Below are 10,155 nucleotides of genomic sequence, written 5' to 3'. Positions count from 1 at the left end.
CACTCAAATTGAGCACAATATATATCATAAAATATGAGTTTATCAACCTCCCCACACTTAAACAATAGCATGTCCTCATGCTAAATCCAAGACAAAGAGTAAGGTAAGGTTAAAGTGGTGGAATCTCATGCAATGCAATCTATTCTAAATGCAACTACCTAAATGAATCATGCAATTCTAATTTGTTATTCCCTTGTGTATAAAGCTTACATGTAGTTGAATTAATTCACATTCTCAAGGAATCTTATATATATAGCCAAACCTTAGATAGTAATATACTACCTTTACAATTGAGATGGGAGAGAAAAACATTTTACAATTTTGCAAGACAATTAATAATTTAAGCAGAGATATATGTTGATGAGCTATTGAACCCTCACTGAATTTTGTGTTTACTCTCTAGTCACTCAATGTTTATTGGGTTAATCACTCTATTCTTATTTTTATCCTTACTGTCTATAACTTTGTTCTTCATCTAACTAATCAACAATTATAGAATATAGGCATACAAAAATCATGAGGTGTTTAATTAAGATTGTAATGGGGCCAATGCAAAGGTAATGGTATATGTATAAGGCTAAGTGAGCTAATTAAGTGAATCCTTGATTAGTCTAAGATCTCATCTAACATACATATTTTGTAAAGCAAAGCTTCTTTACCTATTTTCCCATATTTTTCCCACTTTTTATGTTACATGCTCATATTTTAATTTTTAATTTTTATTTTTTTTCATGTACATCGCTTTTTGCATTTGGGGAATTCTTTTATATCCCCTTTATTCAAATACTAAAAAATAATTTTTTTTATGCATATGGTAATTAAATTATTTTGATTTCACATGAGCATGCTTCCCAAAACTTCTAAAAATAAAATTTTTTATCCTTTTTAACTTTCTACACTTTTGTTTCTATCATCCATGTTCCCATAAGGTTCCCACACTTACAAAATACACAATTTCTATCTTAAGCTAACCAAGGATTCAACTTGGGATTTTTATTTTGTTTTTCTACTTAAGGCTAGTAATGTGGTTATAAAACAAGAGGGGATTTAAAGGCTCAAGGGGGCTAACAAGGGTGATGTAAAAGGGGGTAACAATAGCCTCAATCACTTTCTTGGTATGTATCTATATTCTATAATCGGACATATAGATTAAAACAAAGTAAAGAACACCAGAATAAATAAGAAGGGCAGAACACACAGGAATAAAATATTATGGTTTAAATGTAACCATGCAATTAAGCTCAAAACTCACTGGCTGTGTGTTCTCTAACTCAAAAATCATATATCAGTTATATAAGTCAAGCAAGTAAAAATTAAGAGTTCCCATTATTCTCAATGTAAATCTTAAGGTGGCTTTAAAGTTCTAGTGTTTCTCCTTGATGAAATGTTGTTAACTAACCAACATGTAATGCTATATATACAAGGTGTGGGTTATTTTTATTCTGTTAAAGTCTCTAGTTTACTTCCTTTTTATATTTGTAATTTAAACTAAGTTATCTTATGCTAAAAAGGATAAACTATACTAATTAATCCACATTTTCTATAACTAATAAGTTAGAATTGCAACTAAACTAAATGGCTAAAATATGAACTAAAGTGCAACATGCAGAAATATAATAAAAATACATGAAAATAGCAATGTATAAGTACTGAGAAAATAAAAATAAAAATAAAGAGAAAAATACAGAAAAATAATAAAGTAAAAAGAGTCTGTAGTGGTTCACCAAAAAATATACGCCAGAGATGGCGACCTCCCCACACTTAATATCAAGCATCGTCCCTGATGCTCACTCAAGCAGGGTGTGAAGGGGTGTCATCACTAGAAGGATGGGTAGCTGGAGTCTCTGTGGTGGTGGTCTGAGGATCTACCTACTGTAGAGGAGGTGCTGACTGAATAGGAACCTCTGGGTCTGCAGCCTGAATCTAATGCGGGGCCTCCTACTGGGGTGTAGTCTGCTCTGTGCCTGCCTGCGCAGCCTCTCTCTGTGGATGGGTCTCCGCCTTGTGATCATCCGCCTCCTCCTCAGATGGCTCTGATGGGGTGTCAGGCTCGGAAGGGATGTCGCTGCCAGAACGGATCATCAGCTTCAGGTGCTCATAGCGTCGCTTGCTGCGACGCTCAGATCTCTCGTATCGCCGCGGTTGCGGCGCTCCATTTGGTCTAGCTGCTGAAACAGGCGGTGCACTAAGTGATAAACTGGCTCTGAGGCAGGTGGAGGTGCAGTGAGGTTAGCAGGGGTAGCTGTAGAGGAAAAGGGGCCGGCAGATGGTGTGGCTGTCTCATCAGTAGGAGTGAGGAATGGAGGTCTGTAGCCCAAAGGCAGAAAGTTCCTGCTGTGAGGGATAATTTTCTTGCATTCTACAGCAGGTGGCTTCTCATTCTACAGGGATAATTGGTCCAGTTCTCACTGTAAGTACATGTCTTTCATTTTCTTAAATTTAAAATTAAAATAAGTGTTGGCAGCTTCATACATTTGTGTATTATTCTCCCTAAGATATGATTTGTGGAGAGAGAACTACTCTTGAGTGCAGTAAGTGAGAAGATATGAATGAATTCTAGAGTTAATTGAAATAAGTTATACATAACTATTCTAGTGTTTATATCCATGCTTTTGATTGATGATTAAAAAGGAGTTTATCTGGTGGGGGTGGGAGCTACGAACAATTTGCTGCTTTCAGGTTAAACACACATTTTCAAGTTTGTGCCCTAGTTGATATAGGTGTGCATTATTTATTTGTTTGACATTATTGGTAATGGTAAACTGCAGACTGTGGAGTCATATATCCAATAGTATATTAGTTGTTTGATAAATAATTACTCAGAGGTTCTTTTTAATTTTCTTACTTTATTTCACTTCTTTTTTTATTCTTTTTTTATTTTTTATGTGCAGTTTACAACTGAATCAATGTTGTAAATAGAGAAAATTAAATAGAAGAAAAGCATAGCTTAACGAAAAGCTTTTGAAGATGCATATACTCACAATCATGTTCTTACATACTTTTGGTTGTTGTGCTTGCAAGAAGGACATACAAAATTGGAGGTTGTGATTTGAGCAGCACTGCTCCTCCTTGTAACAGGTAAAGTTTCGGTAATAAGCAATTCAATTGGCTTTCTCTTTACTTTCCTAGATTTGACGGAAGATTATCTATTTTCTTCAGGTAGATTGAAATGATGGCTCATGTTTTCTCAAGAGCTGCATGGCATTGCATGTGGTATATGATCCAGGTGGATTGAAATGATGGCTCCCGGATTAGTAATATGTAATTCTAGGATGGTAGCTTGCTTAGAATCTTCGTTAGCTTGGGTACTAGTAGTGTTTTTTTGTTTCAGTAAAAACTAGTGGTCTCTTTTGTAACTTCCTATTGATTCTAAAATTTTTTCTCTTATGTAATATTATGTAAAGCAAGTAGATAATGTAATAGTTGTTGTAATGATTTTGATTTTTGGTATTTTGTTAGAGCATGTCATGTGATCAATCACACTATATTTGGTGACAAGTTTATAAAGATTGGATTAGTTGATTTAAAATTAATGGTCATTGTATAAATTTTACAATTATCTATGAATTTTATAAGATTTTATCATAAAGACTAGAAAAAGAACAATAGAACCTGAACAAAGTTATAGCTACGCTTTAAAAACGTAGACATATTGTACAACAGTTATCAATAGCTACTCTTTAAAAGTGTAGCCATAGATCTTGTTACTGGCACGCTTTAAAAGCGTAGCCATATCTTTTGCTACTGGCACGCTTTAAAAGCGTAGCGATATCTCTTGCTGTTGGCACGCTTTAAAAGCGTAGCCGTATCTCCAGCTATTGGCACGCTTTAAAAGCGTACCGATATCTTTCACATACAGCCACGCTTAAAAGCGTGGCAATAGATAAAAGCGTGGCGACAGAAAAAGCGTGGCCATAGGTCACCAAAAGCGTGGCGATAGAGCAACCGGCACGCTAGCAGTTGTGACCCTTTCAAAAGCGTGCCGGTAGCTCAAAAAGCGTAGCGAAAAGCTATCGCTACGCTTTTTTCAACTTTTCGCTACGCTTTAAAAGCGTAGCAAAATCCTGGTTTTCTTGTAGTGAGTAATGAAAATGAGTTAAGTAAATGTGCATTAAGGATTGAATAGGAGTTAAAAGTCCGAGAAGAAAAATTAACAATCCAAAATGTATTAGAAATCATGTTAATTAGGAAAAATTATCATCACACCTTGGTTAGAAGGTTAAAGAGAATAGTGAAAAACCATAAGAGATGTTTTGAAAGGTTAGGTTGGTTAGGAATGAAAAAAGAGTGACGAGCGGGATTTTTGCCAGTAAAGAATGTCATAAAAACAGTCGCGTTGTAGATATAGTCTCTAAACCAACAAAAATCCCTTTCGTGCAAACATTTTGGTTGTCACAAGTAACAAACCCCTTTTAAATTTGATAACCGAGTATTTAAACTCGGGTCATCTTCTCAAGGAACTGCAGGGAAGTATGTTCTTATTATTGATTATGGAGATTGTAAATTTAGGGGTTCAAGAATGAGGAACGAGTAAATTGATGACAAGTAAATTAAATGGTAATTAGAATAAATAAATAACTGTAAAGCAAAATTTTAGCAAGGTACGAGAAATTAGAGGTCTTATCCTAGCTATCCTTATCAATGATGATGATGGTTGAATCTTAATTCCACTTTGTTAACCTTTACTAAGATAAAGGAAGGTCAAGGGATTAATTGGTTTGATCTTCGAATCCTATTTATTTCCTAAGAAAAGATTGGGATTATGGAAGTTCAATTCAATTAACAAAGATAACAATTATCAATCACGTTTGAGTTTGATAACTCCTGAGTTACTGATTTCTTAACCAAGGCCAAAAGGAGAAAAGTAAATCTACTTGGAATAAGGACGTCTTCAGAGTAAAAGCAACAATAGCATAAACAAAAGAAATCAATATTAAACTGAAATACCTCAACTAACATTAATAAAAGAGTAATCTGTAACATGAAAGAATTCATAAAGTGGCTTGCAGAAGTAAATAAAAGGAATATTGAACCTGATCAAAAGAGATAACCCTGAAGGTGAATAAAAATCCTAATTCTAAATCCTAATCCTAAAGAGAGAGAGAATCTCTCTCTTAACTAAATCTAAATCATGAAAATTAAACTAAAGTGGAATCCCCTTCCTGAATGGTTGCATTCCCTTACTTTATAACCTCTGGTCTATGCCTTCTGGGCTTGGATTTGGGCCAAAAAGGGCTTCAGAATTCGCAATGAGCGTTTTCTGCAATTTTTGGTGCGTGGCTTCTGTCACGCGTCCACGTGGGTCACGCGGTCGCGTCATTCGGAGCTTTTCCTTACCACGCGGTCGCGTCAGCCATGCGACCGCGTCATATGCGTTCTGCTTAAGGCGCGTGGTCGCGTCAGTCATGCGGCCGCGTCGCTGTTGATTCGCGCTTGGCACGCGATCGCGTTGTCCATGCGATCGCGTGGATGCTAGTTTCTTCAGAACTCCGTTCTGCACTTTCCTTCCATTTTTGTATGTTTCCTTTCCATCCTTTGAGTCATTTCTGCCTTAGAAGATTTGAAACTACTCAACACACTAATCACGGCATCGAATGGAATTAAAGGTGATTAAAATAATTAATTTAAAAGCATAGGAAACATGTTTTTCACATACATCATATAATGGGGAAGGGAAAGTAAAACCATGCAATTAACATGAATAAGTGGGTGAAGTATTGAATAAATCACTCAAACTAAGCACAAAATATATCATAAAATATGGGTTTATCAACCTCCCCACACTTAAACAATAGCATGTCCTCATGCTAAATCCAAGGTAATAAGTAAGGTTAAAGTGATGGAATGTCATGCAATGTAACCTATTCTAAAATGCAACTACCTAAATGAGTCATGCAATTCTAATTTATTCACTCATATATAAAGCTTTCAGGTAGTTAAATTAATTCACATCCTCAAGGAGTCATATATATATATAGCCAAGCCTTAGATATTCAATAAGCACTTTTACAATTGAGATGGGAGAAAAAAAACATTTTATGAACTTGCAAGACAATTAGATAATTCAAACAGAGATAAATGTTGATGAGCTATTAAACCTTTACTGGATTTGTGTTTACTCTCTAGTCACTCAGTGTTTATTGGGTTAATCACTCTATTCCTCTTTTTATTCTTCCTTTCTATAACTTTGTTCTTCATCTAACCAATCAACAATTATAGAATACAGTCATACCAAAAATCATGAGGTCTTTAATTAAGGTTGTAATGGGGCCAAGGTAAAGGTGAGGATATATGTATAAGGCTAAGTGAGCTAATAAGTAAATCCTTAATTAGACTAAGATGTCACCTAACATACATACATAGTAAAACAAAATTACTTTATCTATTTTCCCATGTTTTTCCACTTTTGATGTTACATGCTCATGTTTCAATTTTTATTTTTATTCTTTTATCCCATGTGCATTGCTTTTATTTTTGCATTTGGGGAATTCTTTTGTATCCCTTTTATTAAATACTGAAAAATAACTTTTTTTAATGTACATGGTAATTTAATCACTTTGATTTCTCATGAGCATGCTTCCCAAAATTTCTTATTTTGAGTTGCTTAATTTTTTTTTTCAACTTTTCTACCTTTTGTTTTTATAATCCATATTCCCAATAGGTTTCCCACATTTAAACTATTTATAATTTTCTATCTTAAGCTAATCAAGGATTCAACTTGGGATTTTATTTTGTTTTTCTGCTTAAGGCTAGTAGTGTGGCTAATAGAATAAAAAGGGAATTTAAAGGCTCAAGGGGGCTAACAAGGGTGATGTAAAAGGTAGGTTATTTTGGGATAAGTGGGCTAAATTCAAATAATGGCCTCAATCATTCTTTTGGTATGTATCTATATTCTATATTCTATATTCTATAATTGGACATATAGATTAAAACAAAGTAACGAACATTAGAATATAAAAGAAGGGCGGAACACACAGGAATAAAAATTATGGTTTAAATGTAACCATACAATTAAGCTCAAAACTCACAGACTATGTGTTCTCTAGCTCAAAAATCATTTATCACTTATGTATGTCATGCAGGTTTAGTTAAAAATTCTCATTATTCTCAATGTAAAAATTATATTGAATGGCTTTAAAGTTTGAGTGTTTCTCCTTGATGAAGTGTTGTTAACTTAACTATATGATGTAATACTATATATACAAGGTTTATGGATTTGAATCTGTTATGTTCAAGTTCCTAGCTTACTTCCTTTTTATATTTTTCAATTTAAACTAAGCTATCTTATGCTAAAAAGGGTAAACTATACTAATTAATCCACAATTTTCTATAACTAATAAGTTAGAATTGCATCTAAGTGGCTAAAATATGAACTAAAAATGTAAAATACAGAAATAGAGTAAAAATACATAAACAGTAGCAATGTATAAATACTCAGAAAATATAAAAAAATAAAAATAAAGAGAAAAATACAGAGAAATATCCAAAATAAAAGAAAAAGAGTCTGTAGTGGTTCACCAAAATAATACGCCAGAGATGGCGACCTCCCCACACTTAAAATGAAGCATCGTCCCTGATGCTCACTCAAGCAGGGTGTGAAGGGGTGTCATCACTGGAAGGGATGGTAGCTGGTGTCTCTGTGGTGGCTGGCTGGGGGTCTGGCTGCTGTAGAGGAGGGACTGTCTGAATGGGAATCTCAGGATCTGCATCCTCGATCTGCTGGGGTGTTGCCTGCTGGGTGTTTTCCTGCTCTGTCTCTCCCTGGGGATGGGTCTCTGCCTCGGGCGTATCTGCCTCCTCCTCAGATGCCTCAGAAGGTGTGTCAGGCTCGGAGGGGATGTCGCCAGATCGTATCATTAGCTTTAGGTGCTCATAGCGTCACTTGTTACGACGCTCCATCTGGTCAAGTCGTCGAAACAAGCGGTGCACCAGATGATAGACAGGCTCTGTGGCAGGTGGAGGTGCAGTGGTGGTGGCAGGTGTAGATGGTGCAGCAGTAGAGGAAGAGGGACCGGCAGATGGTGTAGCCATATCATCAGCAGTATCAGTCAGGAATGGGGGTCTGTAGCCCAAGGCCAGGAAGTTCCTGCTGTGCGGGATAAGCTTCTTGCACTCTGCAGCAGGTGGCCTATCATCAGCATCCTCCCATGGCAAGTCTGCACGACGGCCCAGCTGTGTAACCAGATAGGGAAAGGGGAGAGTGCCGCGGATGTGGACCCTGGCCATGTAGTGCCGGATAAAGCGTGGCAGGTACAGGTCCTTGCCCTCCATCACACATCAAAGGAGGGTGATCATAGCGGCTGGTATCTCAGTCTCGTGAGTACTCGGCCTAATGTAGTTGCTAAAGATCTGATGCCATAGCCGAGCCTCATCGTTCAGGTAAATCCGCTTGATCCCTTTGGGCATGGTGGTGTTCTGACCCATGATCCAAGGAACGGATGGGTCAAGGAAAATCTGGGCCTTGATTGCATCCCAGTCAAATCGCATATAGCGCATATCCTCCTTAGCTTTCTGATAACCATCTGTCTGATCAGTCTTAGGCAGAAGCTTCAGAACCTCTTCTATTGCGTCCTCAGTAACCAGAATCTGTTTCCCTCTGAGGTTAACTGCATCTAGGAAAGTTTTGAAGTAGTTGCAGTAGAATTCCCTAACCCAAGATGCATTAACCTCAGTCAGAGGTCTCTCCAAAAAGAACCAGCCTCTTTGTTTGATCTGATCAGAGGTATATTGCTGGAGTTCGTCTGGGATCTTCAAAGTCCGCTCCAGGTATAGGTTCCTGGAGTTTGCAAACACAGGATACTTCAGCTCACAGTATCGGTTTGCAAACTTTACTGGGTCAGTGGCGGGAAGTAGCTGGTCGGCCTTCTCCTGTGGGGTAAAGGCTTTCTCCCGCAAGGAGGCATTATGCATGAGGTCGATGATAGACACGGAGGCTTCTCCTCTTTTCCTTTTGCCAGAAGTGGCCTTGCCTTTCCCTCTTCTCTGGGAATCTGACATCCTGAAAAATAGAAACCAGGATATAATAAAAAATAGGAAGGCAAATAGGCAAATAACACAAAGTGGCAAAGGAGCAATAGTATAATGAATATGAGTTAAGTAAAATGTGCATTTAGGGTTGTATATGAGTGAAAAGTCTGAAAAGAAGAAATCACAATCCAAAATGTAATGGAATACAAGTTAAATAGAAAAATTAACATCATGCCTTGGTTAGAATGCTAAAAGAAAGTGAAAAAGAAGTTTTGAAAAGGTTAGGTTGGTTAGAGTTAAAATTAGTAAGTTAGTGAAAAATGTGTTAAAGTAAGAGGCATAATGAAAATAGTCTAAGTAACAAGTAATCACAGGTAGGAGTTATAGGAAACTCATATTCAAACAAATAAAACAGTATGATGATGATTCAAATAGAGATAAAGAAAGCAAAAATAGGAATCAAACATCAAAATTGCAGTTTATGAACCAGGAAATCAAAGAGGATAAGAATGCATGCCCTGGCATTCATGGAATGGTTTGGTTAAGGTAGTGGAGAATAGAGTTCAAAATTCCAAAACCAAAACATGAGTGAAAGTAAAAAAGATTTATAAAAATTTGGGCAGCATTCCGGCTAAAAATGGATTTTCCCGGAAAATAAACAGCAATCAAACAGTTCATATGAATTAAAAAAAATCAAGCTGCAGTTACATATAATGAATATAAGCATGAAAATTCAGTGTAAAGAGAAGCAAATGCAGGAAAGTATAGCATATGAACATGAACAAATCAACAGCAGAATTGCATATTTGATAAAACAAAAGCACGAACAGTGCAAGTAAATAGACCTAAATCCACTAACCACATCCTAGGCTACCTAACAACCTAAAATCTACGACGAGGAGGTGTGGTGGTGGGGCAGCGGCAGGCATGGGCGGCGCGGGGTGGTCGTGGTGGTTGGGAAGGGAAGGGGAGAGTGGGGTAATTGGTGGGGGAAGAAAGGGTGACGAGGAGGCGCGGCGGTCGGCGGCGCGGCCTGCGGTGGCGGTGGTGGGGTCGGTGGAGACATGGGGTTGGAGGAAGAAAGCGGAAGGTCCAAGACGTTGTGCGTTAGGGATAATAGGCAAGTATTAAATAAGAATAAAAAAAGGCAAATACAAGTACAATCCTATCAATCTATACGTACAACAT

The 10,155-nt window shown here is 37.0% G+C and overlaps 1 long non-coding RNA gene across 1 annotated transcript; it reads left to right on the top strand.

Moving 5' to 3' along the window:
• Positions 2,395–3,529, top strand: LOC110270672. The gene is made up of 3 exons (XR_002360314.1): positions 2,395–2,679; positions 2,892–3,078; positions 3,227–3,529. It is a non-coding gene; the product is annotated as an uncharacterized LOC110270672 (long non-coding RNA).

This window comes from Arachis ipaensis, chromosome B04, assembly GCF_000816755.2.
Source record: "Arachis ipaensis cultivar K30076 chromosome B04, Araip1.1, whole genome shotgun sequence".
Lineage (NCBI taxonomy): Eukaryota > Viridiplantae > Streptophyta > Magnoliopsida > Fabales > Fabaceae > Arachis > Arachis ipaensis.
The sequence above is the reverse complement of the archived record's forward strand: the minus strand, read 5'-3'. Positions and strand labels throughout refer to the sequence as shown.